Below are 13136 nucleotides of genomic sequence, written 5' to 3' on the forward strand. Positions count from 1 at the left end.
GCAGTTTTCAAGTACATAAAAGATGGTGTGGCGGGTTGGTCACCCTGCTCCAGCCCTGAGGGGGTTAAAAGCAGCCCTGGAGAGGGCTGTGGTGGGGAAAAGCTAGGCTGATTCGGGGAAGCAGCCGCAGCTGGGGCCATACCCCAGTCAGGCCACAGCTGGCCCTATAAGAGGGCTGAGGGCCAGAGGCTGTGGGAGTCTCTCTCTAGCTTCCGAGAGAGAAGGGCCTGGCTGCCTGAGAGCTGAGGAGGGTACCTCAGGTAGAGCAGTGCTGGGGAAGGGCAGAGGGAGCTGGGGAGCTCCAGCCTAGCAAATCCCCAAGCTGAAGGCCGAGTTAGAGGCCTATGAAAGGGTACTGGGGCTGCAGAGGGGCAGCCCAGAGATAGGCAAAGGCAGCTGGTTAGGGTGACCAGACGTCCCGATAAAATTGGGACTGTCCCGATTTTGAGGGGTTTGTCCCATGTCCCGACCAGAGTATGGTCAGGACGCCATTTGTCCCGATATTTTGTTTCCTGGTCTTTGGCGGCAATTTGGTGGAGAGTCCTTCAGTTGCAGACGGTCTTTCGGCGGCAGATGCTTCTGTCTTTGGTGGCAGGGTTTATTACCCGCCGCCGAAATACCGCCGAAGACCATCCGTGACTGAAGGGCTCTCCGCCGAATTGCCGCCGAACTCCTGGACGGGTGAGTGTAAAAAAAACACACCAACAAAAAAAGCCCCCCCTGCGGCGGTCCCAATATTTTCCCCTTAACATCTGGTCACCCTACAGCTGGTCCAACCCCCCTTGCTGATGATGAGTGGTTTACAGACTGCTGTCTGACCCAGTGAGCGGGGGCTAGATGATGACTGGCAGTAGCCACTGAGGCAAGGTGGGGATAGAGGGTTGGGGCCCCCCTGGGTGGGGACACCCAAATTGTGGGTTACTGCTGGTCAGAAGCCTGATGTGGAGCAGCACCGGGGTCCAGGAGGGACACGGGGGCCAGCGGCAAGTGAGACACTGGCCTGCAGAGGGTGCTCTGGGCTGGAAGAGCTAATTCCCAGGATGACCAGCAGGAGGCGCCATGCCGGTGAGTCGTTGCCCCCACAACAAATGGTTACAAGGAGGAGGAAGAAAAATTGTTCTTCTTAACCTCTGAGGATAGGACAAGAAGCAATGGGATTAAATTACAGCAAAGGAGGTTTAGGTTGGCCATTAGGAAAAACTTCCTACTGTCAGGGTGGTTAAGCACTGGAATAAATTGCCTAGGGTGGTTGTGGAATCTCCATCATTGGAGATTTTTTAAGAGCAAGTTAGACAAATACCTGTCTGGGATGGTCTTGTATTTAGCTGTGACACTCTGATTCTCTTCCCCAGATTTGAAGAAGAGCTCTGTGGACCTTAAAAGCTCGTCTCTTTCATCAGCAGAAGTTGGTCCGATAAAAGATCTTACCTCACCCACCTTGCCTCTTTCCTACAGCCACATGGCCTACATCTGTGCAGCCAGCTTCCTCTGCCACTAGGAGGAAGTTGGCCTCCTTTGTAGAAGAGATTTTCCTTGCAGCTTCCAGCAAATATGTGACCTCCGCCTCTTACAGCTGGTGTATAATTTTTGATAAATGAGGCCCAAAGGCATTGACTGCAGACGGAAAGTTGTTTTGATTGTAACAGTCTTTGATTCATTAGAGCCAAAAATGATTTATTTTTGTTTTGCTTTCCTCCGCTCTGTCCCCTTCATTGCTTTTATTTTGAATAGGGATTGAGCTGTTCCACTTACATGCCAACGGTCGCATGGGTTGTACTTGCCATTCAACCTGTCAGTCACCTCCTGCGTCAGATGTGTGCGAACAGGGCGGTTGGTTATCTGCCTGTGTAGCTGAGCAGTGAGCATCTCAATAGTGCCCTGGATCTTTGACTCAATTGGCTTGTGATTTGGGCAGGCAGGAAAGACAACCCTTGTGAGTCTACTCCCCGCTGCAAAGAGCCGTCCCCCCTTTATTCATTCAAGGCTGCCTTGTGACTTGGACTCTGCAACCAGACAAGGGGTTAAGAACCTCCCTTTTACACCCCAGTTTTACAGGTGTAAATGTGCCAGCGTCCTTCCTCCTTGGAGCAGGTGGTCAGGGAATGGGTAGAACCGTGACTCCATTCCTCCCTGGGACCCTGACCCCACTTGCTCACCAGCACAGCTGGGCTAGTACTGGGCTACCAGTAATTTAATGCTGCTACGGATCAGCAACAAATCAGTAACTCCCAGGAAGGAGCAGAGAGGGGAATGTGACTCAGACAGGTATCACACAGCATCTCCGGGGGTGCCTATTGGGGAGTGCGGCTTCCATACTGCCCCTTGCTCAGTGCTTAACCTAAAGGCACAATCTACTCCTTAATTAATATTATGCTTAAAACCCCTCCAAAGCCACCTGTACAAGATCCTGGTGGGTTTTTTCCAAGTGTGATTATAATGCTGGCAAAAAGTGCCAAATTCACAGCCCTGGAAACCTCTGTTTATGTGCAAAACAGACTCAGCGTACTACAGTCCATCTATCTTCAGCAGTTACGTGACCCTCACCAGAGTATCTGGGTGCCTCACAGTCTTTTAATGCATTTACTGTCACAACACCCTGCTATTATCACCATTTTATAGGTAAAGAACTGAGGCCCAGAGAAACTAAGTGCCCTGCCCCATGGGTAATTTGTTGCGGAGCAAGAACCCAGGTTTCCCACAGCCTACGCTAGTGCACAAACCACTAGACTGTCTTTCCATCCCAGGGCTCCTGTCTTGTTTTAAATAATAAACAAACAAACCAGCTTAACTATATCACAGAGCTCCAAATGCACCTGAGCATGGCTGAGGGGCCATGTGCTGTCTGTCGAGTTTGCAAGACTCATTTTTCCAGCAAGTGACAGTACAAAGATGGCTTTTGTCTGCTTGGGTCTGAGTGGGTGTACATGTGGGGAAGTGCGCAGGGTAAGGAGTGGACTGGGGTAGTTTAAAATCTTCCCTCCACTCCCAATATGGATGTGTAAACATCCACTGGTCCATTGACTTGTGTGCTCCAGTCTGGCAAAGGCACGTCTTGAACATCTGGGTTTTTTTAGTCTCCGTGAAGCTCCTTAGTTATTTGCTCAACCGTTTCATCATCATGAGCCTGATGCAGGGAGGCCATCAATTGCCTCAACTCACGCTGACTTCAGTGAGAGTTGAGAAGACTTGATACCTTTCACAGTGTGGCACAGAACCTCACAGGATCCGGGCCATGATCCGGGAGCCCATGGAAGGTGTCAAAACGGTCTCAAACAGTGGATCCCACTCTGTGGCCAAACTGAAAAAAAAAATCAGAGAGACAAACATCATCTGGGGGTGACCCCAATCTGAAATGGTTTAGGTTTTCCTTGCCAAAATGAAAAACTGAAAAGAAAAATGTGTTTTGACCCAAAATGAAATGTTGTTTCAGTCTTTTCATTTCATGTCATTACATTTTTAACCCCTTTTATTCCCTCCCCCCGCACAAATCTGGCTAAATTTCAAAACGAAAAGGCAAAGCTTCTTGTTTTGAAAGTGTCAAGATGACTGTTTCAGCTCTTTCAACTGTTGTTTTTCTTTCTTTTTTTAATTTGGCCAAAACTATTCACTGTATGTAACCTGAAGTCACAAATAGTTTTATTTGACTGAAAAATGCATTTTTTTGGGGTGAAGAAACTATTTGCTGAGAAAAAAATCATCCGGTTCTCCTTGTAAGAAGGCAGCCGTAGACTTTCTTCCACAGTAACTCTGCTTTAAGACCCCCACCAGGCATAAAAGGGGGCAGAGAGCAGTTGAGGGTCTCAGTCTTTGTCTCCAAAGACTGTCTACTTGGCTGTTTGCAGCAGCTCTAAAATTACTTTAAATATCTAACCAACCCGAGTGTGGTGATTTCACTGTTCCAGTTGCGAAATGCTGGCATCTTTCAAATGCATCTAAAATTACACGACTTTGAAGACTGGTATTTATTCAATATTCATGTCACATGTTGATGCTCTGCAACAATTTTTAACCATAAATTACATAGTAAATAAAAAAACAAACCCCAAATGCCATGAATGTTGGTAGCTGCAGAGGAAGAAGCTTATTTACCTAGCTGTCGAGAGGGTGTTTTCTTGTTACTTCTCATCGCACCCAACCTCTAAGAACTCATTGATGAATAAATATTGTTAAGTCATTTCTATTTCCATTTAGGAAATTGGATGGCTTTCTTTAATGATTTGTCTGCCCAGTTTTATGGAATATGCTTTGCAAGTAAATTTTGGATCCCATCAGGGACTTAAAAAAATGTCATTTTGGAAAAAATTATCTGCTGCAGGAAGAGTAAAACTAAGATGGACCCGGTTTATTATATACGTCCAGGAGTCCAGTATGTGTCAAACTTTGACTGATCCGGCTTGTGGGATATTTTGCTTTACTGTGGACTTGCCTAATGACACTGCAGTCTGGACTATGGAAGTGTGAACATTAGAGCCCTCCAATGTGCTGGTGTGAACTAAACGGTACCTAGTTTGCGTTGATGTTGTCCTGTTTCAAATATTAGCGAGACAAGGTGGATGAGCCAACATCTTTTTTTGAAGCAACTTTGGTTGGTGAAGGACAAGGTTTCAAGTCTACACAGAGCTCTTCTGGTGTAACGAATATGGCTGGTGTGAGTTTAGAGGACTGGAAGGGACCTTAAGAAGTCAGCTAGTCAATACCCCCATGCGGAGTACACCAAGACCATCCCTGACAGGTGTTTGTCCAACCTGTTCTTAAAAACCTCCAGCGGTGGAGATTCTGTGACCTCCCTTGTCAACCTGTTCCAGGATTTATCTACCCGTATAATTTGTTTCCTGATATCTAACCTAACTGTCCCTTGTTGCAGATTTAGCTGGTTAATTCTTGCCCTACCTTCAGAGGACACGGAGAACAATTGATCACCATTCTCTTTATAACAGCCCTTAGGATATTTGAAAACTGTTATCAGCTCCCCCGTCAGTCGTCTTTGCTTAAAATTAAACATGCCCCTTTTTTTAACCTTTTCTCATAGGTCAGGTTTTCTAAACCTTTTATCATGTTTGTTTGGACTGTCTCCAGTTTGTTCACATCTTTCTTAAAATGTGGCACCTAAAACGGGTCACAGTACTCCAGCCGAGGCCTCGCCAAGTAGACTAGAACAATTACTTTGCGTACATACAGACGTTACATACGACACTCCTGGTAATACATCCCCGAATTATATTTGCCTTTTTTTACAACTGCCTCACACTGTTGACTCATATTCAATTTGTGATCCTCTATAACCACCAGATCCTTTTCAGCAGTGCTACTGCCTAGCCAGTTATTCCCCATTCATTTTATTTCATCTTGTTGATTACAGACCAATTCATCAATTTATCAAGGCCATTTTGAATTCAAATCCCATCCTCCAAAGTGCTTACCACCCTTCCCAGCTTGGAGTCATCTGCAGATCTTATAAGCATACTCTGCACTCTATTATCTAAGTCATTAATGAAAATATTGGATAGTATCAGATTCAGGAAAGATGCCTGCAGGACCCCATCCCCCCAGTTTGACAGCAAACCATTGATATTTACTCTTTGAATATGTTTTTTCAACCAACTGTGATCCCCTCCTATAGCAATTTCATCTAGCCCACTTTGCTTATGACACTGTAGTATTGGGCTGTGTCAAAAGTCTTGTTAATCAAGATTCATCAACGGCTGCTTCCTCACCCCCATCTACTAAGTCCATAGCACTGTTAATGAAGGTTGGTTTGGCATGTCTTGTTCCTGACAAATCCATATTGGCTATTACTTATTGCCCTATTATCCTCTAAGTGCCTACAAACAGATTGTTTAATCATTTGTTCCAGTATCTTTCTGGCTATCAAAGTTAGGTTGACTGGTCTATAATTCCCTAGTTCCTCTTTGCTCTTTAGAGATGGAAAAGCCCTGTTAGGTCTCCTCTACCACATCACACAGTGCCAGTGCATGTTTGTTCTTTTTAGTGTATGCTCCAGTGTTTTGTCCTTTCTTGTTTTAAATATCCCCTTTCCCATCCTATCCTGATCTCTAAATGAGAGAGAATTTAGAGCAGTGGTCCCCAACCTTTTCCGTGGGGTGGGCGCCGGACAACTAGCCACCGAGGACTGTGGCCACCGGACAAGCAGCCGCCAAAATGCCGCCGTGAAGCAGCAACATCAAGAGGCGTCACCACTGAAATGCCACCGTGAAGGAGCGTCATCAAGAGGCGTCGCCGCCGAAATCCCACCAAAATTCGGCGGGATTTTGGCGGTCGCGCTTCTTGACGTTGGCACTTCTCGGCGGCATTTTGGCAGCTGCTTGTCCGGCGGCCAGTAAGTGGGCGCACATGGATGCCCTGGCGGGCACCATTGCACCCACGGGCACCACGTTGGGGACCCCTGATTTAGAGCAAGTCTAAATGTTTGAAATCTGCGCTGAGCTGGTGTTCTCCAGTGGTGTCAATTGACATAACTCCGCCGACTTAAATGGAGCTACAGCGATTTAAACCAGCTGAGGAATTGGCCAACTATTTTTACTGACCTATCTCCTCCATTTTCTCCTTCATTTCTTCCAAGCTCCTTTTATAAACTTGGCATGTGCATGGGCTATTGTTCTGTCTGGGTGAGGGGTTTGGACCAGTTCCCATCACAGTAGTATCAAAGCACTCTGAAAGATGGGTTGTGGGTGAGGGGTCATCTGTTGAAATCTTCCATAGGCACAGGAAGCAAATTACTGAAGTCAAGAAGAAGAAATCCAAAACTGGAAGGAGCATTTTATGATGCCACAATGGCCTTCAGGGAGAAGGCACTGTAATTACCAGCCACAGTAACCAAAAAAGGTCAAAGCATTCACTATGACTTATAACCAGATCCCGGTTGTACTGAAATCAAAGTAAAAACTCCCCCTGGCTTTAACGAGGTCTGGATTTGGTTTTGACAGAGTAGATGAGTGATGTCACTGTGTAGCTCAGATAGATACATAGCCGGCGAATGTCATTTGCTGTAGCTAGTAGAGGGGAGATAACACACGTGTAACCCAACGAGGGGTGTCGGCAGCAGAGATCAAACCTGGGACCACTTGAGCTTAATGCATGAGCTAAAAGACATATCTCTCTTAGTCAAGGTTGCAGCAGGTTCATCAATCTCTAGCTGACCTAGCCACCACTAGAGTGGAACAGAGTGCCACTCTGAGCCAGTATGGGTTACAGATCCATAGGGTGTATCACAGATGTCACAGCTAATCAGAAAATGAATGTGGGAGTTACTACAGGGGGGGGGAATCCATCTTGACATAGAACTCTTAGCAGCTGCAATGAAAAAAGGAAATAAGAGATTCAACCCTGTTGCTAAGAATGAGGTACAATTGGGAATCAAATTTAATGAGGTTATTATTGTGCAAGGCCTTGGTTAAAACACAATTTCTATTCACAGTCAGCGTGGTTTTCAAAACCAGGAAGATCAATCATTGTGTTAAAAAAGTGATAATTAAATCAAACTTGTGTGACATCACTGGCGTCCTGGTGGCAAGCCACACCAGTGATGAATTTGGTCAGTGATGTTTTTAATGCACATGCCTTTAATTATCCAAGCTCCCTTTAATTTTATCTGCATGAGTGGTTGCTCAGCCATGCTTCTTATCAACATGACCTTGACTGTAAATTAACACACAAACATTTAACGTGCTATAAATGAACAAACTGTAACTTAATAATGGGTCTTCAGATGCTGATAACCCTGCATAAAAACAGCTGTCAAAGGCTCCCTGGGCAGTAGAACAGGAAGACGGTATTGTGGTTAAACCTCAGGGCTGGGACCCAGATGAGTGAAGTTCTATTCCTAGTGTTCCCCAGACTTTGTCTGTGGCGCTGGGTCTGCCACTTAATCTTTCTGTGCTTTAATTTCCCATAAGTCAAATACTTCCCTTCTTTGTCTTGTATATTTAGGAAGGGAATTTCAAAAGCCCCTAAGGGAATTAGGCTCCCACTGAAGTTCAGTAGGATTTGAGCACCCAACTCCCTTAGTTTCCCAGCCTTCCATTGTACACTGTTTGGAGAAAAACTTCTTAGTATGTGATTCTACAGCTAGCTGCCTAAGGTCCTTCATATGCCCAGGGGTGAAAGTAACTTAAAGGACTTACTGGTACGCCGCAGTCCTGAGCGGGCATGTGGCCTCACCTGGAAGAGGCGTGGCCTCAACCGGAAGAGGCGGGGCCTTTAAATCACCCCAGAGCTACCAGCTGCAGAGGCAGCTGGGAGCCCTGGGGCTCAGAGGTGAATTAAAGGGTCCGGGGCTCCGGCCACCGCAGAGCTCTAGGCCCTTTAAATCACCGCGGGAACCCAGCTGTCGGAGCTCCGGTGGGGATTTAAAGGGTCTGGGGCGCTCTGCAGTGGCCGGAGCACCGGGCCCTTTGAATCCCCGCCTGAGCCCGGCTGCCAGAGCTCTGGCAGGGATTTAAAGGGCCCGGGGATCCCCGCAGCAACCGGAGCTCTGGGCCCTTTAAATTCCTGCCCGAGCCTGGCTGCCGGAGCTCCGGTGGGGATTTAAAGGGCCTGGGGCTCCCCGCCGTGGCCGAAGCCCCGGGCCCTTTAAATCACCACCACGGAAGCCAGTCCAGTCTGGCTTGGCGTACTGGTTCTTGCCGGTACGCAGTACCAGACCGTACTGGCTTACTTTCACCTCTGCATATGCCTCCTATTATTGAGCGCCAAAAATATTTCATGTGTTTATCCTCACAACACCACTGTGAGGTGCACACAAGTTTTAGATTAGCATGCAACATTTATAGGCTATTGACTTATCCACTCTACTTGGAGGGATGTTCCTTTAATTTCTTTTAAATGTATCCACTAGTTACTTTACGGAGTGACCTCTTGTCTTCATTTGATGGAACAGGGTAAAAAAGAAGATACTGACCAGCTTACACGCTGGTTACATCTACACTGCGTCTGGGAGTGAGTTTTTCACTCCGGTTCCATAGACTTGCACTTGTAGCTAAGAACAGCTGTGTAGATACTGCTTTGATGTCTGGCTGGACCTTGGCCTCGCAAGCCTTCCAGCCTGAGCCACAATGTCTACACAGCTATTTTCAAGCACACTAGCCCCGCTGTCACGAGTCTGTCAACCTGAGCTGGGAGACTGGCTCCCAGATACAGTGTGGACACACCCTATGAGCCTGATTTACAAAGGTATTTAGGTGCCTAAAGATGCATGTAAGCCAGGGTCTTAATAAGCTCACCCCTGGTGAACTGGAGGAAAACACCTCAGGAGCAGACTGTATTTGCATAGACACACCTACATTGCCTGGGTCAGGGGTCGGCAACCTTCAGCACGCGGCCCATCAGGGTAATCCACTGGTGGGCTGCGAGACGTTTTGTTTATGTCGCCATTCTTGGCTAATGGGAGCTGCGGGAAGCAGCAGGAGGCGAGTGAACCGAGGTGAATGGGCTCCTGAATTCTGGGACTTTGCTGATCTCAGACAACTAACCATGAGTGGGGTGCAATAGAGGGAAAGAGCAAAGGAGTGTTGAAAGGGCATTGACCCTTTGGACTTGCACACCCCAAAAAGTGAGAAACTGAGGCAAAAGGCTACTGCCCGAGATACTGAAATATTTTGTTTTGATGTCAGATTTGTTTCATTTGGCTAAAATAAAAATGTTTCATTCCGATAATGTTGAAACTTCATAATATATTATAATATCTAATATCAAATATAACATATAAGTATTAGCTAGTATGAATATTAATATTTTAATATAAAATAAAAGTTTAACCAAAATTAATCTAAATGATAAAGTTAAAACTATTTTTTTAACCTTATCAAAATAAAACATTTGAACATTATCAAACCAAAATGAGAAAATTTAACATTTTCCCAGCTAAACCTTAGTTGGAAATGGACACGCTCTTTTGAAATGTTTCAATTTTGACAAAACTGCATTTTCTGGTGGAAAACTGTTCCACTGAAAATTTTATGACCAGCTCTAATTTTAAGTTTTTGAACAAAATAAAAAGGCATGGTTCCATCCCTGTAGAGTTTGCAGCCTAAAGGGCCCTGACTTCCATACACAAATATACATCTGATTTGGCTCAGATGAGTCATTCTATTCAAGCCTGATTTTGGGACTGATCTTGCAAACACACAGGTGAGTCAATTTGCTCAGGTGAGTGGATTCCATTGAGGTTGATGGATGTAGTCATCTGAGGAAAGTTCATGGATTTGTAGAAGGGATCATGATTGTCTAGTCTGACCTTCTCTATAACACTCAGGCCAGATAATTTCACCAGTGATTCTTGCATCCAGCCCAATAAATTGTGGTTGAACTAGAGGATATCTTTTAGAAAGGTCATGTTTACACTTACCAGGGATCGACGCTGTGGCGATTGATGCACCAGGGGTCAATTTAGCGGGTCTAGTGAAGACCCACTAAATCAACTGCAGATCGCTCTCCCATTGACTCCGGTACTCCACAGGAACGAGATGAGTAAGGGAAGTCGACGGAAGAGCATCTCCCATCAACCCAGCATGGTGTAGACACCACAGTAAATCGACCTAAGCTACGTCAACTCCAGCTACGTCATTCACATAGGTAGAGCTGCATAACTTAGGTCAACTTACCCCCATAGCGTAGACATAGCCAAAGACATTCAAACTTAGATTTAAATTTAAAGACTTAGAGTGATGGAGACTCCTTTACATCCCTTGATAAGTTGTCTTAATGGTTAATTATTCTCAGCAAGAAGTTTTTTGTGTTTGATGCAGGAATTCGTGGGTGCAAACTTCTGGCCTGTGTAATGCAGGAGGCCACACCAGACAATCAGCATGGTCCTGTCTGTGAATTCATGAGCTTTGCTCAGGTGACTAGTTCCAATACTCTCAATGGAACCTACTCACTTGAGCATAGTGGTCAGACTAGATAATAATAGAGATCACAGCATAATGGGGTCCTGGGCCATAACTGAGGCTCTTAGGTGATACAGGAATACAAATAAATTATTATTAATCATTAATAACTAATAACAATGGCTCCTTCTGGCCTCTAAAAATCTTTGAATTACTAACACGCACATACATACCCTGTGCTCCAGAGCTGATACAGTAAATGTTCAGTGTTATCTGGCGTTAAGTTTCTTCCAAGAAAGAAGCACTTGAATGTAGGTCCCTGATCGTGGAAAGAGTTACAGACCCTGAAGTACAGCAGCACTAACAGGTAATCACCTTCATAAAACTCCTGACTTGGAGGGGAATGGAGTAAAAACATTCCGTAAAGATTACTAGGCCAAAGCCCCCGGGCAAGTGGAAGCTGAATTTAAAGGGGGGAAAAATGAATATCCCAAACTAAACCAAAATCCTAATGAAAACACTAAACGCAATGATTAATATGACAACTGGGCAGCTTTCCCCGAAGACGTGAATTCCCATCAGGGTAATCAAATTTGTCTTTAAAATGATAAATAGTGCTACCACTAACCTAAAAACGTACCTTGGTCCCCCGAAGCTCAATCTCTCCATACACTAGCTGCTTCATTTTTTTACGTATTTAAATAAACAAATAATATAAAACAAAACCCACAGTCCCAGCACGGATTTTTTCAAAGTTACCTCAGTCTTTTTTGGCTGTTCAGTCTGCTCCCTGGTGTCCAGGTGTAAACAATTCCCAGAAAGAGACGTCTTTATCCTCGAATTCCAGAAAAAGGTTGCGCTTTGTCTTCCTCTTCCAAAAAGGCCGTCTTTGTGCAGCGCTTCTCGACCAAACCAGGAGATGTTCAGTTCTTTTGGTGTTTTTTTTCCCCCTCTTAAGTTCTAAAAACATCCCCCTTAATTCCCGTTAGTGGCTTTTATTTCTTAATGACATCCTTCTTCCGCCTTTCTCGGGCTATCTCGTCTGCTTTTCCAATGCTTTCTTCCCCCCGACACCCACACCCATTGGCACCTCTTGAAATTTTATACTGATGCTCTGCCCATGCTGGCTCAGAAATGGGCCTAGCTGCAACTGAGGTTAGATGCCGTGGTTGCTGGCACGGTTCTAACATGGCTTCCCTGGCTGGTGTGAAAAGGGAGCTTTTATGAGCATGGTTATATAACACGCTCCTAAAACCACGTAAATCCTAGCCCAGAAAGCCAAGGTTTAGCTCACCTGTGGGCAGCTTATTTGTGCTTATCCAGATCATTGAGTCTCTATGGCCTTGTCTTCACTAGGAAAAAAGGTGTGTTCTTAACATGAGTTAGCAAACTGGGTGAAATTTAATGGCCTGCAATATACAGGAGATCAGACTAGATGAGTTAATGTTCTCTTCAGACCTTAAAACTCTATGAATCTATAGTTAACTAACATGCGGTAAAATCCAAGTGAAGTCAAGGCAGTTTGTAGGAGTCACATGAGTTAGCATCTGAAGAAGTGGGTATTCACCCACGAAAGCTCATGCTGCAAAACGTCTGTTAGTCTATAAGGTGCCACAGGATTCTTTGTTGCTTTTACAGATCCAGACTAACACGGCTACCCCTCTGATACATGAGTTAGCAGGTTGAATTAAACACTATGTGGGACTCTAGGATTTACACTGACCTTTTCCCTAGCGACGACATGGCTTAACTGGAAAACTGAAGAGGGAACCGCTTTTAAAACAACTGGATGTATTTTTTTTTGGAGGGGTGGGTGAGGGAGTTAGATTTAAAAAAAAAACAATCGTGACTCTTTCCTATCAATCTAAAGTATTTAGCAAACCAGCCGCAAGGTGTTGACACGTTTTCTGTAATGCACGTACAAGAGAAGGGCCGTTGTAAAACACAGGAGGGCAAAGGCAATTTTCCGTTGCGAAGGATAAATATTAGAAGACTCCTGCGCCTTTACACTATGCACCTCTCCAGCAGTGTAAAGGGCCGTTAAAGGGAGCGCAAATTGTATTTATGCTGCCCTGAAATTGCCTTTGATTTAAAGGGACAAGGGACCTGAGCCTCAGTTTATACTAAGGCTGATTTTCTCTGCCCTAGTCTTGGTAAGGATCCTTAAAATGGATGTAAAGATGATTTATGCTGCCAAAGCAGTGTGAAGCGGCCTTAGTGCAAATGAACAACGAGGAGTCTGGTGGCACCTTAAAGACTAACAGATTTATTTGGGCATAAGCTTTCGTGGGT

At 45.2% G+C, this 13136-nt stretch overlaps 1 long non-coding RNA gene across 1 annotated transcript in view; it reads right to left on the bottom strand.

The window, feature by feature from the left end:
- LOC120398944 overlaps positions 1 to 12915 on the bottom strand; it is a 32340-nt gene extending 19425 nt beyond the window's left edge. The window contains exons 1-3 of the long non-coding RNA XR_005594842.1: positions 12568 to 12915; positions 12139 to 12196; positions 11604 to 11743 (exon numbers count right to left, since the gene is read on the bottom strand). This is a non-coding gene — a long non-coding RNA (uncharacterized LOC120398944). The remainder of the gene's footprint in view (positions 1 to 11603; positions 11744 to 12138; positions 12197 to 12567) is intronic.
- Positions 12916 to 13136: the final 221 nt, after the last annotated feature.

The sequence above is a fragment of the Mauremys reevesii genome, linkage group 2 (assembly GCF_016161935.1).
Source record: "Mauremys reevesii isolate NIE-2019 linkage group 2, ASM1616193v1, whole genome shotgun sequence".
NCBI classification, from domain to species: Eukaryota; Metazoa; Chordata; order Testudines; family Geoemydidae; genus Mauremys; species Mauremys reevesii.